The following is a 13625-nucleotide window of genomic DNA, read 5'->3' as shown; positions in this document are numbered from 1 at the left end:
ACCGCAAACTGCCGTAGGTGTACGACGGCTCGTGAACTAAATTTTGTGGGGGCGCACTCTGCACTCTGGCCAGCGGGGGAGCCAGTGAGCTGGTCCAGCGGACTCGATGTCCGCTGGTCACCCGCGATCATTCCCCGCAGTGACAGAAGGGGGATCTGCCTGTGTAAACAAGGCAGATCTCCGTTCTGACAGGGGAGATCACACAGATCCTATCTTTCTGCTAAGCAGGAAGAAGGATCTGTGTTTCCCCAGTCACACTGTCCCCCATACAGTTGGAAAACACAAACAGGGAAGACATTTAAGCCCTTGATCACCCCTGATGTTAACCCCTTCCCTGCCAGCGTCATTAGTACCATTAGGCCCCTTTCACACGATAATCCCGCTCGGATCCGCCTGAAAAAAGGGCCACCCATTGACTCTCATGGGGCAGGCAGATGTCAACAAAGATGTGTCTGCTGACACCCATCTGCCATCCAATCCGCTACAAACAGACATATGGCGATACGTTCAGCCATCCGTCAGATCAGTGTGCAGAGATGGACCTGTCATCCGCCGGCTCAGCGGAGATCAATAGATCGATCTCCCGCTGAGCAGATCGGCCCCATGTGAAAGGTGCCTAACAGTGCATATTTTTAGCACGGATCGCTGTAATCATGTCACTGGTTCCCAAAAAAGTGTCAAAAATGTTAGTTAGGTGTCTGATCTGTCCACCGCAATGTCGCAGTCCCACTAAATGTCGCAGTCCCACTAAAAATCACTGATCACCACCATTACTAGTAAAAAATAATAATAAAAATGCCGTCAATCTATCCCCTATTTTGTAGACGCTATAACTTTTGTGAAAACCAATTTATATATGCTTATTGCGATTTTAATGAAATTGACAGGTAACCTAAGGAAGGAGGTCACGCCTCCAAAACGCATAGTCATGTTAACTGTGTGATGTCTACTCCCCTCCCCTGTCTCCCGCCCATGTGGGCCATTGTATCCTCAGAGCGCATGCGCATTAGGATCTGCATGCTGCATGCGTGGGTGGTGGCCAGCAGCCTTGGATGGACTACTGGAACCTGGACAGCCAGTCTGAGCGTCCACAGCTCCCCTGTTGGGATCTTACGGTGGTGAATAGACATGTGCGCCCTCAATAAATTTGTTTCCTTTCTTTCTGTTTCGTATTAGCCGTTAATTCTTTTTTCGTAATTCATATTCGAAATCTAATTCGGATTCGTACGAAATACAAATGTTCGTTAACTTTTTGTCACAATTACGAACGTTCGTTATGATGAATTTATAAAGCAAAAAAAACCCTTTATCATTATGGCAGTCGTCGACTCATTATGCTCATTATGAGGGGCTCCCACCATCCCTGTGCTGTGCTCATTATGAGGGGCTCCCACCATCCCTGTGCTGTGCTGACTTCCTGGGTTTTTTAACTTTATCATAGCGAATAATCGTAATTATTATGACAATAATAAAACGATATTAACGAACATATTTATTTTGTCCAATTCTGAATCTCCCATCGACTACCAGTACCAGTCTCCCACTCCCATATTAAAAAAGGTAATTTTCCCAACCCTCACTCAGCAGCAGAAGAAAACCTATGATTGGTCAACAAAACACCAGTCACGTCTCCTTAATTTGGATCCGAAATTCGTCAACGAAATTTCATATTTCGTATACAATTCGGAAGCATAGAAATTCGTATTTCGGATGCTTCCGAATGTACGAATTTTCGGAAATTCGTACGAATTTTCGATTGGTATGAAACGAACTGCACATGTCTAGTGGTGAATAGGAGTGTGGCCACAGTGGAATCTCTTTATGCTGAATTACTCTTCATACAATGTAAGTTTGACCATTGCAGGGTTTTGATTGTTACACTAATAAAGATGAGTTACACTACGGCGGCTTTGCACTCTTTTGTGTTTAAGGAAGGCATTGAGGGACAATTTTGCCAAGGACCAGGGGGGGATGTAGTCTCAGGGTTGACAGGGAATTCAGTGGTGGGGGTGATTTGTCGGGTGAATGGCTGGTGCTGGCGATGAAAACATCCCAACACTTTCCACCATCACCTGCCACCAGATGCAGTGTGTCACTTTCCACCATCACCTGCCACCAGATGCAGTGTGTCACTTTCCACCATCACCTGCCACCAGATGCAGTGTGTCACTTTCCACCATCGCCTGCCACCAGATGCAGTGTGTCACTTTCCACCATCGCCTGCCACCAGATGCAGTGTGTCACTTTCCACCATCGCCTGCCACCAGATGCAGCGTGTCACTTTCCACCATCGCCTGCCACCAGATGCTGTGTGTCACTTGCCACCACATGCAGTGTGTCACATGCTACGTCGTCTGCTGCCAGAGAGAGGGCAGGGAGAGAGGGAGTAGGGAGGGAGAGAGAGAGAGAGAGAGAGAGAGAGAGAAAGAGAGAGAGAGAGAGAGTGGAGGGGGCAGAGAGAGAGAGAGAGTGGAGGGGGCAGAGAGAGAGAGAGAGAGAGAGGGGAGGCAGGGAGAGAGAGGGACAGGGGGAGAGAGAGAGAAAGGAGGAGAGAGAGAGAAAGAGAAAGAGAGAGAGAGAGAGAGAGAGAGAGATAAACTGGAGGGGGCAGAGAGAGGGAGAGACGAGAGACAGACAGAGAGACAGAGAGAGAGAGAGGGGGGAGAGAGGGGGCACAGGGAGAGAGAGAGGGGGACACATGGAGAGAGAAAGAGAGAGAGAGAGAGAAAGAGAGAGAGGGGGGACAAGGAGAGAGAGAGAGAGTGAGAGGGGGAGAGAGAGAGGAGGAAAGTGAGAGAGAGGAGGAAAGTGAGAGAGAGGAGGAAAGGGAGAGAGAGAGGGGAGGGGCAGAGACAGAGGGGGACACAGGGAGAGAGAGAGGGGGGACAGGGAGAGAGAGGGGGGACAGGGAGAGAGTCCTGTGTTCCCCGGTCATGGCAGCTTGATACTTCTTTAAGGATGAAGATCTTTATCTTAAGCTCCCTCCTGGCGGTTCCTCCATCCCTCCTCCGCGCATGGCGCATCCCCACGTGGGGACACCCGGAACAGCAACTCAGTACTCCATTGTCTGTTCCTTCTTTCTAGAACTCCTCCCTGGAAGCATGTGACTCCAGCTTATATGAGAGGCCTGCCAATACCCCAAGATAATTGGTCAGGGCTCCTCACATGGGCTGCCTGCCACTCAGATTCCAAGTCCAACCCCTCTTCCAGAACCATCCATCTGAAAGCAGGGGAGGCATCACTGAGTCAGAGCACAGGTGGTCACACCCCCCACTACACTGATCACACCCAGTCCCAAATCACAACAACCAGGCCCAGCCTAAAGCACAGGCCTGGCTAAATGTACCTGCACTTGGGCCTTGAGCTAAAGAAATACTGCTCTAGCACCTACCTTTAGGTAGAGTGTGCTACATATATATATATATATATATATATATATATATATATATACACACACAGTTGTGCTCAAATGTTTGCATACCCTGAAAAAATTGGGAAATTTGGCATTTATATTGAAAATATGACTGAACATGCCAAAAACCTGTCTTTTATTCAAGGATAGTGATCACATGAAGCCATTTATTATCTCACAATTAGCTATTTATTATCTTTTTGGCGCCTTTTAAAATCATGATGATAACAGAAATCGCCCAAATGGCCTTGATCAAAAGTTTACATACCCTGGAATGTTTGGCCTTGGTACAGACACAGAAGGTGGCACACACAGGTTAAAATGGCAATTAAAAGGTTAATTTCTCAAATTTGTGGCTTTTTAAAACACAATTAGTGTCCGTGTATAAAAAGTCAATGAGTTTGTTAGCTTTCACTTGCTAACATCACACCAGTTTTCACATGCACTAAGCAGGCTAGACACTGAGCCATGAGGAGGTAGAAAAGAACTGTCAAAAGACCTACGTAACAAAGTAATGGAACTTTATAAAGATGGAAATGGATATAAAAAGATACCCAAAGCCTTGAATATTCCAGTCAGTACCGTTTAATCCTTTATTAAGAAGTGGAAAATGAGGGGCTCTTTTGATACCAAGCCAAGGTCAGGTAGACCAAGAAAGATTGCAGCCACAACTGGCAGAAGAATTGCTCAGGATACAAAGAAAAACCCACAGGTAAACTCAGGAGAAATACAGACTGCTCTCCAAAAAGATGGTGTGGTTGTTTTTAAGGAGCGCAATTCAACGATACTTGAACAAAAAAGAGCTGCATGGTTGAGCTGCCAGAAGGAAGCCTTTACTGCTCCAGTGCCACAAAAAAGCCCAATGAGGCATGTCAAGATGTTGTTGGGCATATTGTAACCAGGGTTTTTTGTGGAACTTGTAAGTAAAGGCTTCTTTCTGGCAACTTGACCATGCAGCTCTTTTTTGTTCAAGTATCATCGTATTGTGCTCCTTAAAAACAACCACACCATCTTTTTCCAGAGCAGCCTGTATTTCTCCTGAGGTTACCTGTGGGTTTTTCTTTATATCCCGAACAATTCCTTTGGCAGTTCCTGTGGCTGAAATCTTTCTTGATCTACCTGACCTTGGCTTGGTATCAAGAGATCCCCAAATTTTCCACTTCTTATTAAATGATTGAACAGTACTGACTGGCATATTCAAGGCTTTGGATATCTTTTTACATCCTTTTCCATCTTTGTAAAGTTGCATTACCTTGTTATGCAGGTCTTTTGACTGTTCTTTTCTGCTCCCCGTGGCTCAGTGTCTAGCCTGCTTAGTGCATCCATGTGAGAGCTAACAAACTCATTGACTATTTATACACAGACACTAATTACGATTTAAAAAGCCACAAATGTGAGAAATTAATCTTTAATTGCCATTTATAAACTTTTGATCAGGGCCATTTGAGTGATTTCTGTTATCATTATGATTTTAAAAGGAGCAAAAAAAAGATGTGATAATAAATGGCTTCATGTGATTGCTATCCTTAAATAAAAGACAGTTTTTTGGCATGATCAGTCATATTTTCAATATAAATGGCAAAATTTCACAATTTCTGCCAGGGTATGCAAACTTTTGAGCACAACTGTATTTGTGATTCTGCAATTCCGCCTAGGGGGTGCGTGCGCGACGCCGGTGGGCCACCTCAGCAGAAGCTGCTCTGCGGGTGTCGGGCACTGGATGTCCGCCGGCACCTGCTGATTATTGGGCAGAGACACAGAATGGAACTCTGCCTATGTAAAGAAGGCAGAGCTCTGTTCTGACGGGGGGGAGGAATGGGTTTTGTGTACCTGCAAAGCAGAGAATAAAATTAATCCCTTCCCTTAGTAAAAGCAGCACATACAGTGCACAAAAACACTGGCTAATCACACGTTTAACCCTTTGATCGCCCCTGATGTTAACCCCTTCCCAGCCAGTGTCATTAGTACAGTGACAGTGCATATTTTTAGCACTGATCTCTGTATTAGTGTCACTGGTTCCCACAAAGTGTCAGTTAGTGTCTGATTGTCCCCCGCAGTATTGCAGTCCTGCTATAAGTTGCTGATCGCTGCCATTACTAGTATAAAAAATAAAATGTAAAAAATAAAAACTCCAGTATATATACCACAGTTTGTAAACGCTATGACTTTTGCGCAAACCAATCAATATATGCTTATTGGGATTTTTTTTACCAAAAATATGTAGCAGAATACATATTGGCCTAAATTTATGAAGAAATTAGATTTTTTTAAATGTTTTTATTAGATGTTTATTAGCAGAAAGTAAAAAATATAGTTTTTTTTTTTTAATTGTTGGTCTTTGTTTATAGCGCAAATAACTAAAAACGCAGTGATGATCAAATACCAACAGAAAAAAAAAAAGCTCTATCTGTGGGAAAAAAAGGACGTACATTTTTATTGGGTACAGCTTTGCACGACCGCGCAATTGTCAGCTAAAGTAGTGCTGTATCGCAAACAAAATTGGTTAAGCAAGGAATGCTAATAGCATTCAATAACATACTGATGACCACTAGAGGGAGAATTTACTATTCTGCATACGGAACACGATGCTCAAAATATCCAACATCAAGTAAATGAAAATGTGAAGGTCTCAACAAAAATTACTTTCAGGCCTCATTCACACGGCCGTGAAAATATTACTGATGTTATTACACATTTGTTTTCTTGGAGAAAAGTAGCTGCTTAATGATGAGTTAGATCAGTCTACTTGTGTATAGATGCGTTTAAATGCGTAAAGATGAGTATGCGTACATAACTTGTTTATATTTTTACCCAACTTTGTAATTTTAATTTTATTAAATTTTTTATTACATTTTTTATTAAATTTTCCTTAACACAGAAATAGGTACAAAAACAGAAATAAATAAATAAAAGGGAGAATACAAAAATCTTTCAGTATCCATATTTACTTCAACTCCGGAAGGTTTTACCCCCTTCATGACCAGGTTATTTTTTGCGTTGTTTTAACTGACAATTGCACCAATTTTTTACTTTCTGCAATAAAACATCTCCGATAAAAAAAATGTAAACAAAATCTAATTTCTTCATCAATTTAGGCCAATGTGTATTCTGCTACATGTTTTTGATAAAAAAAAAAATCCCAATAAGCGTATATTGATTGGTTTGCACAGAATTTATAGTGTCTACAAACTATGGGATAGATTTATGGACTTTTTAATTTTTAATTGTTTTTTTTCTAGTAATGGCGGCGATCAGCGATTTTTAGTGGGACTGCGACATTGCGGCGGACAAATCTGACACTAAGTGACATTTTTTGAGGACCAGTGACAGCAATACAGTGATCAGTGCTAAAAAAATGTACTGTCACTGTACTAATGACACTGGTAGGGAAGAGGTTAACGTCAGGGGCGATCAAAGGGTTAAAGCGGGGTTCCACCCAAATTTTGAACAATATCTGTATGTATTGTCTTCCTTGCCTAGATGCTGACATGCCGTTTAAAAAAAATTTAAATCGCCGTAATTACCTTTTATTTTTCTATTCTTCTTTGCACTTCCTGGTTCTCCTCCCGTGGGAGTAGGCGTGTTTCTAGCCTCTCCCAGACTCCAGGATGCCACTGAACATGTGCGGGAACGAGCGGTGAATGCTGGGAGCACAGCATTCACCACATCCAGGAAATAAATGCTTGTGGGCTTCAAATGCCCACAATGAAGATGGAAACCGCCTGCAGTGAATAATATAAGTTATTCTTTCTGACGAAATCTGACACAGGCGGACATATTACACACAATATGTGAGTATGTAATGCTGAGAAGAAAAGTTTGTGAATTAACTCAAAAAAAAAAAAAAAACGTAGATAGGTGGACCCCCGCTTTAAGTGTGCTCCTAGGGAGTGATTTCTAACTGTGGGGGAGAATGCTGACACTGGAGGAAAACAGAGATCTGTGTTTCTGCTTAGCAGAAACACAAGATCTCCATTTTCCTCTCTGGCAGAAAGGTGTTCTGCCTCATTTACATAGGCAGACTGTTGTTCTGCCCCTCCTTGGAACGGTCCAGCTGTGTCCAATCACAGCGGGAGCGGGGCTCCGGGGGCGTGTGCGTGCGCCCCCAGAGCAGGAAGAAACCATGACGTACAGGTACGTGAATTTGCGCTAAAGGCTGCCCTGCCACAGTACATGTACGTGGGGCGGTTCTTAAGCGGTTAAACAACCATATATAAAGTCTAGTCATGTGTTTTTCTATACATGCCTATATACTGTATCTTTCCTCCCTGTCTTATATAAATACTAATATCATCATTTTTTTTTCCTAAATTCTATTGGACTCACTTAAAAAATAAAAAAATAAAAAAAACTTGTTTTTATGACAATTTATTTTCCCCCTTGGCTAGACTTTATTTACATGCTTACAAATGCGTATACATGTGCTATATTTGTTATATTATATATCCATTCCAAAATGGATTCAATTCATCATCTTCCTCAAAATTCTACATACAATACCCCATAATGACAACGTGAAAGAAGTTTGTTTGAAATCTTTGCAAATTTATTAAAAATAATGTATATAAGTATTCACACCTTATGCTCAATACTTTGGTGAAGCACCTTTGGCACCAATTACAGCCTCAAGTCTTTTTGAGTATGATGATACAAGCTTGGCACACCTATTTTTGGGCAATTTCTCCCATTCTTCTTTGCAGGACCTCTCAAGTTCCATCAGGTTGGATGGGGAGTGTTGGTGCACAGCCATTTTCAGATCTCTCCAGAGATGTTCATTCGGGTTCAAGTCTGTGCTCTGGCTTTACCACTCAAGGACATTCACAGAGTTGTCCCATAGCCACTCCTTTGTTATTGTTGGCTGTGTGCTTAGGGACGTTGTCCTGTTGGAAGATGAACCTTCGCCCCAGTCTGAGGTCCAGAGCGCTCTGGAGCAGGTTTTTATCAAGGATGTCTCTGTACATTGCTGCATTTATCTTTCCTTCGATCTCTGACTAGTCTCCCAGTTCCTGCCGCTGAAAAACATCCCCACAGCATGATGCTGCCTCCACCATGCTTCACTGTAGGGATGGTATTGGCCAGGTGGTGAGTGGTGCCTGGTTTCCTCCAGACATGAAGCTTGTCATTCAGGCCAAAGAGTTCAATCTTTGTTTCATCAGACCAGAACATTTTGTTTCTCATGGTCTGAGAGTCCCTCAGGAGTCTTTTGGCAAACTCCAGGTGGGTTGTCATGTGCCTTTTATTGGCTTCCATTTGGTCACTCTACCATACAGGCCTGATTGGTGCAGTGCTGCAGAGATGCTTGTTCTTGTGGAAGGTTCTGCTCTCTCCACAGAGATACGCTGGAGCTCTGTCAGAGTGACCATCGGGGTCTTGGTCACCTCCCGAACTAAGGCCCTTCTCCCCTGATCGCTCAGTTTGGCCGAAGGACCGCTCTAGGAAGAGTCCTGGCGGTTCCAAACTTCTTCCATTTACGAATGATGAAGGCCACTGTGCTCATTGGGACCTTCAATGCTGCAAAATTTTTGGTTGGCTTGGTTTGTGCTCTGACATGCACTGTTAACTGTGGGACCTTATATGGACAAGTGTATGCCTTTCCAAATCATGTCCAATCAACTAAATTTACTACAGGTGGACTCCAATCAAGTGGAAACAGGATGCACCTGAGCTTGATTTTTTTGTGTCGTGGCAAAGGCTGTGAATACTTATGTACATGGGATTTATTTCATTTTTTTTTTTTAATAAAATTGCAAAGATTTCAAACAAACTTCTTTCACGTTGTCATTATGGGGTATTGTTTGTAGAATTTTGAGGAAAATAATGAATTTAATCCATTTTGGAATCAGACTGTAACAGGATGTGGAAAAAGTGAAGTGCTGTGAATACTTTCTGAATGCACTGTATTTTAAATACATTTTTACATAAATCTTTCCAATTTTCCACCCCCTCCCCCTAATCTTCCCTCTTTAGAATTAATATACAGTATTTGTTCTTCCTTCTTCTGCTTTCTTTTAGTTATATGTCTCCTTCCTCTCCATTCCATATTCTCCCTCTTTTTTTTTTTCACCAAAGACATGTAGCAGAATACATATTGGCCTAAATGTATAAAGAAATTCGATTTTTTTTATTGGATATGTTTTATAACAAAAAGTACATTTTTTTTTGCTTATATAATAAAAAAAAAATCCAGAGGTGATCAAATACCACCAAAAGAAAGCTCTATTTCTGTGAACAATGCAAATTTTGTTTGGGTGCAGCGTTGCATGACCACACAATTGCCAGGTGAAGTGGCACAATGCTGAATAGCAAAAAATGCTCTGGTCATGAAGGTAGGGGGGACATTCCAGAGGTCAAGTGGTTAAAGAAAAAGACAGTCAAGGGATGATGCCATCAACATGCTGCTGCTCCTTGATTGTCCAATCAGTGGCGTTGCTATGGGGGTGCGGGGGGTGGACCGCACCCGGGTGACACCTGTGAGAGGGGTGACACCAGGAAGCAGTTGTAGTGGGTGCCGTCGAGCACCCCTCCCATCAGTAAAGCGGTGACAGCGGGCTCTTTTCCCCAGCTCAGTCTGCCAGAGAACTCAGCAGTGGCACTGTGACAGGGGAGAGGCGAGCAGCGGGCTGTCAGTGTATGTCCCCCGCTAGCCCCTCCCCCTGTTCTCCTGTCAGCAGTGCGGGAGAAGAGAGAGCTTGCTTCCCGGTCTGTTTTCCTCCCCATTGGCCACAGCGGATGGCCAATCAGAAGAGACTAGGGGAGCATCATGGGATATGTAGTCCTGGAAGATTGGCGGCCCCGGTGTTGTCCACAGAAGTCCACATGCACTCTGCTGGGGGGAGAGAGAGCCAGGAACCTGGGAAAAAGCTGAGGGAGTGAGTGTTTCAGGAGACGTGAAAAAGATAGGACTGTGCTGGGGGAAGCCACAGAGAGAGCCACACTGTTCCTACACCACCAGAGAGGGCGCCATGCTGTACCTGCACCACCAGGGAGAGAGCCATGCTGTACCTGCACCACAAGAGAGAGAGCCATGCTGTACCCGCACCACCAGAGAGAAAGCCACTCTGTACCCGCACCACTAGGGAGAGCCACGCTGTACCCGCACCACCAGAGAGAGAGAGCCACACTGTACCCGCACCACCAGAGAGAGAGCCATGCTGTACCCACACCACCAGATAGAAAGCCACACTGTACCCGCACCACCAGATAGAAAGCCACGCTGTACCCGCACCACCAGGGAGAGCCACGCTGCTGCCCAGCACCACCAGAGAGAGAGTCACACTGCACCTGCACCACCAGAGAGAGAGTCACGCTGTACCTGCACCACCAGAGAGAGAGCCACGCTGCTGCCCAGCACCACCAGAGAGAGAGCCACACTGTACCCACACCACCAGTGAGAGAGTCACACTGTACTTGCACTACCAGAGAGAAGCCCACGTTGTACCCTCACCACCAGAAAGTCACGCTGTACTCGCACCACCTGAGAGAAAGCCACTCTGTACCTGCACCACCAGTGAGAGAGCTACGCTGCTGCCCAGCACCACCAGAGAGCCACGCTGTACCTGCACCACCAGAGAGGGAGCCACGCTGTAAGCGCACCACCAGAGAGAGAGCCATGCTGCTGCCCAGCACCACCAGAGAGAAAGCCACACAGCCCATCAACACTAGAGAGGGAGCCACGCTACCTAGCACCACCAGAGAGAGGGCCACACTGCTGCCCAGCACAACCAGAGAGAAGGCCACACCGCTGCCCGTCACCACTAGAGTGGGAGCCATGCTGCTGCCCAGCACCACCAGAGAGAGGGCCACGCTGCTGCCCAGCACCACCAGAGAAAGACTGAGCCACTGCCAGGGTACAGACATGCTACACTACTGACCAGAGTTGGCCTCGGCAACTCAGAGTGAGCGAACGTCCAACTGGGGGATCACTGCTGCAGTTTCGCTGGGTCTGGTAAGAGGGCCTGTTTGCCATTATCCATTACTGCTCCTTGGGACTGAGCCATTAGGAAGTGCCTGAACCTGCTATTCTTTAGGCCTTATTGACCACCGCAACACGTGCCAACTAGTTCCAATGCTGGCACAAAAATAGAAGGGTAGGGGGTGACACCATGTTTTACTGCACCAGGTTACACCAACCCTAGTAACACCACTGTGTCCAATCAGCAAGCTGGGATGTATCCTGGACCAAGCTGTACTGATTAACTGCACAGCAAGTCAGGGACCTGGCTATGTTGTCTGTCTGGGTCCAGTGCTAATTCTTTGTCAGATTCTGCTCACGTACATAATTTTCATCTTTGTACTTAGCTGGTTATTTGTAGTTAAGCTTTCAGCTTTACATACTTCCACGTTGCACGCTGTCTGTTTTATTCCCGACTGATTCTTTAAAAACCAATAAGATGGTAATTATACAATGGTGAACTCCTGACATCTAAGATTTTTTTCTTTCCAACTTCATCTCTTACAGCATTGAAGTTCCAGCAGAGATAATTTACCATACAAAAGAAATAAATGATACAAAGTTGCCCAAAATAGTAAAGTGTTAACTGGTAATTACTATTGATCTACTTGAAACCACAAAGCTGGAGAGAGCATCAAATAAAGCAATGTTCAACCTAAAAGCAAATGTTTATCATATTGCAGCTTACCAATTCTTAGATGGGATGGATGCATTTGTTTTATTTTTTTGCTTTCTCTCTTCTATTTTCATATGATGTCTAGTATATTCTTGTTTCAAATCGACTCATATTTTTGGAAGATATTTCAGAAGATTCTGATTCGATCCTTTTGTTTCCTGTTCAACTTGGTATTGCGACATTGATGTGCCTTGGATGCCTTGTGACTTGCTTGCGATTTCAGTGTGACTTGCTTGCAACTTTGATGTTTTATGATTTTGGCCTAATCATAACAGTACGGGGGGGGGGGGGGGGGGGGCGCTCTCCTCCCCCTCTCTTTTCCTGCGGCCTGCCAGGTTGCATGCTCGGATAAGGGTCTGGTATGGATTTTGGGGGGGACCCCTACGGTATTTTTTTTAAATTTTTGCGCAGGGTTCCCCTTAATTTCCATACCATACCTGAAAGGCCTGGTATGGATTTTAGGGGGACTCCCACACAATTCTCTAAAAGATTTTTGGTTCGGGATTCCCCTTAATATTCATACCAGACCCAAAGGGCCTGCTAATGGACTGGGGGGGGGGGGACCCATGCCATTTTTTTTTTTTTAGTTGAGTTTTATCTATAATGCCGAGACCCGACAATTCATTACAGCCGCAATCAGTTTTAAATTACTTTTTTGCTTTTTGTGGTACTGTTTTAAACACGGGAAAACTGTGCCACTTTACAGGCATACTATAGACACCCCCCCAGGCACGATATTTAAAGGAATATTTCATTTTTATTGTTCACTTCACTTTAAGCATTATTAAAATCACTGCTCCTGAAAAAATGGCCCTTTTTAAAACTTTTTTTGCATTGATATATGTCCCCTGGGGCAGGACCCAGGTCCCCAAACACTTTTTATGAAAATAACTTGAATACAGTATAAGCCTTTAAAATTAGCACTTTTGTTTTTTCATGTTAGTGTCCCATAGACGTTAACGGTGTTCTGCGCTCTCAAATTTGCATAATGTTCGTTGTTCGCCGAATGGCCGAACAACCGAACAAAGTTCGTCCCGAACTTATACTCGGGCCGAACCGTTCACTCATCCCTAGTGAAGAGCATTCTGACTACCCTCATGCTTCATGAGAGAATGATCAGTATACACATGGACGTAGATAAGGGGGGTTTGGGGTGTCTGAACTCCCCCAGAGCAGAGTTGTGTTTGTGAAAAAAGTGAGCTTTGCATTCATCCCTGTCCGTAATTGTCAATGGACGGGAACAAGGCAAGCTCCTGTGTCTGGTTATCTCCTGTAGTCCGTCTGCAGTCTCTGTATATCTCCTGTAGTCCGTCGGCAGTCTCTGGTTATTTCCTGTACTCCCTCCGTCTCTGGTTATCTGCTGTAGTCCATCCGCAGTCTCTGGTTATCTCCTGTAGTCCGTCTGCAGTCTCTGGATATCTCCTGTACTCCCTCCGTCTCTGGTTATCTGCTGTAGTCCATCCGCAGTCTCTGGTTATCTCCTGTAGTCCGTCGGCAGTCTCTGGTTATCTCCTGTACTCCCTCAGTCTCTGGTTATCTCCTGTAGTCCGTCCGCAGTCTCTGGTTATCTCCTGTAGTCCGTCTGT

This window comes from Aquarana catesbeiana, linkage group LG11, assembly GCF_042186555.1.
Source record: "Aquarana catesbeiana isolate 2022-GZ linkage group LG11, ASM4218655v1, whole genome shotgun sequence".
In the NCBI taxonomy this organism is placed as follows: Eukaryota; Metazoa; Chordata; class Amphibia; order Anura; family Ranidae; genus Aquarana; species Aquarana catesbeiana.
The sequence above is the reverse complement of the archived record's forward strand: the minus strand, read 5'-3'. Positions refer to the sequence as shown.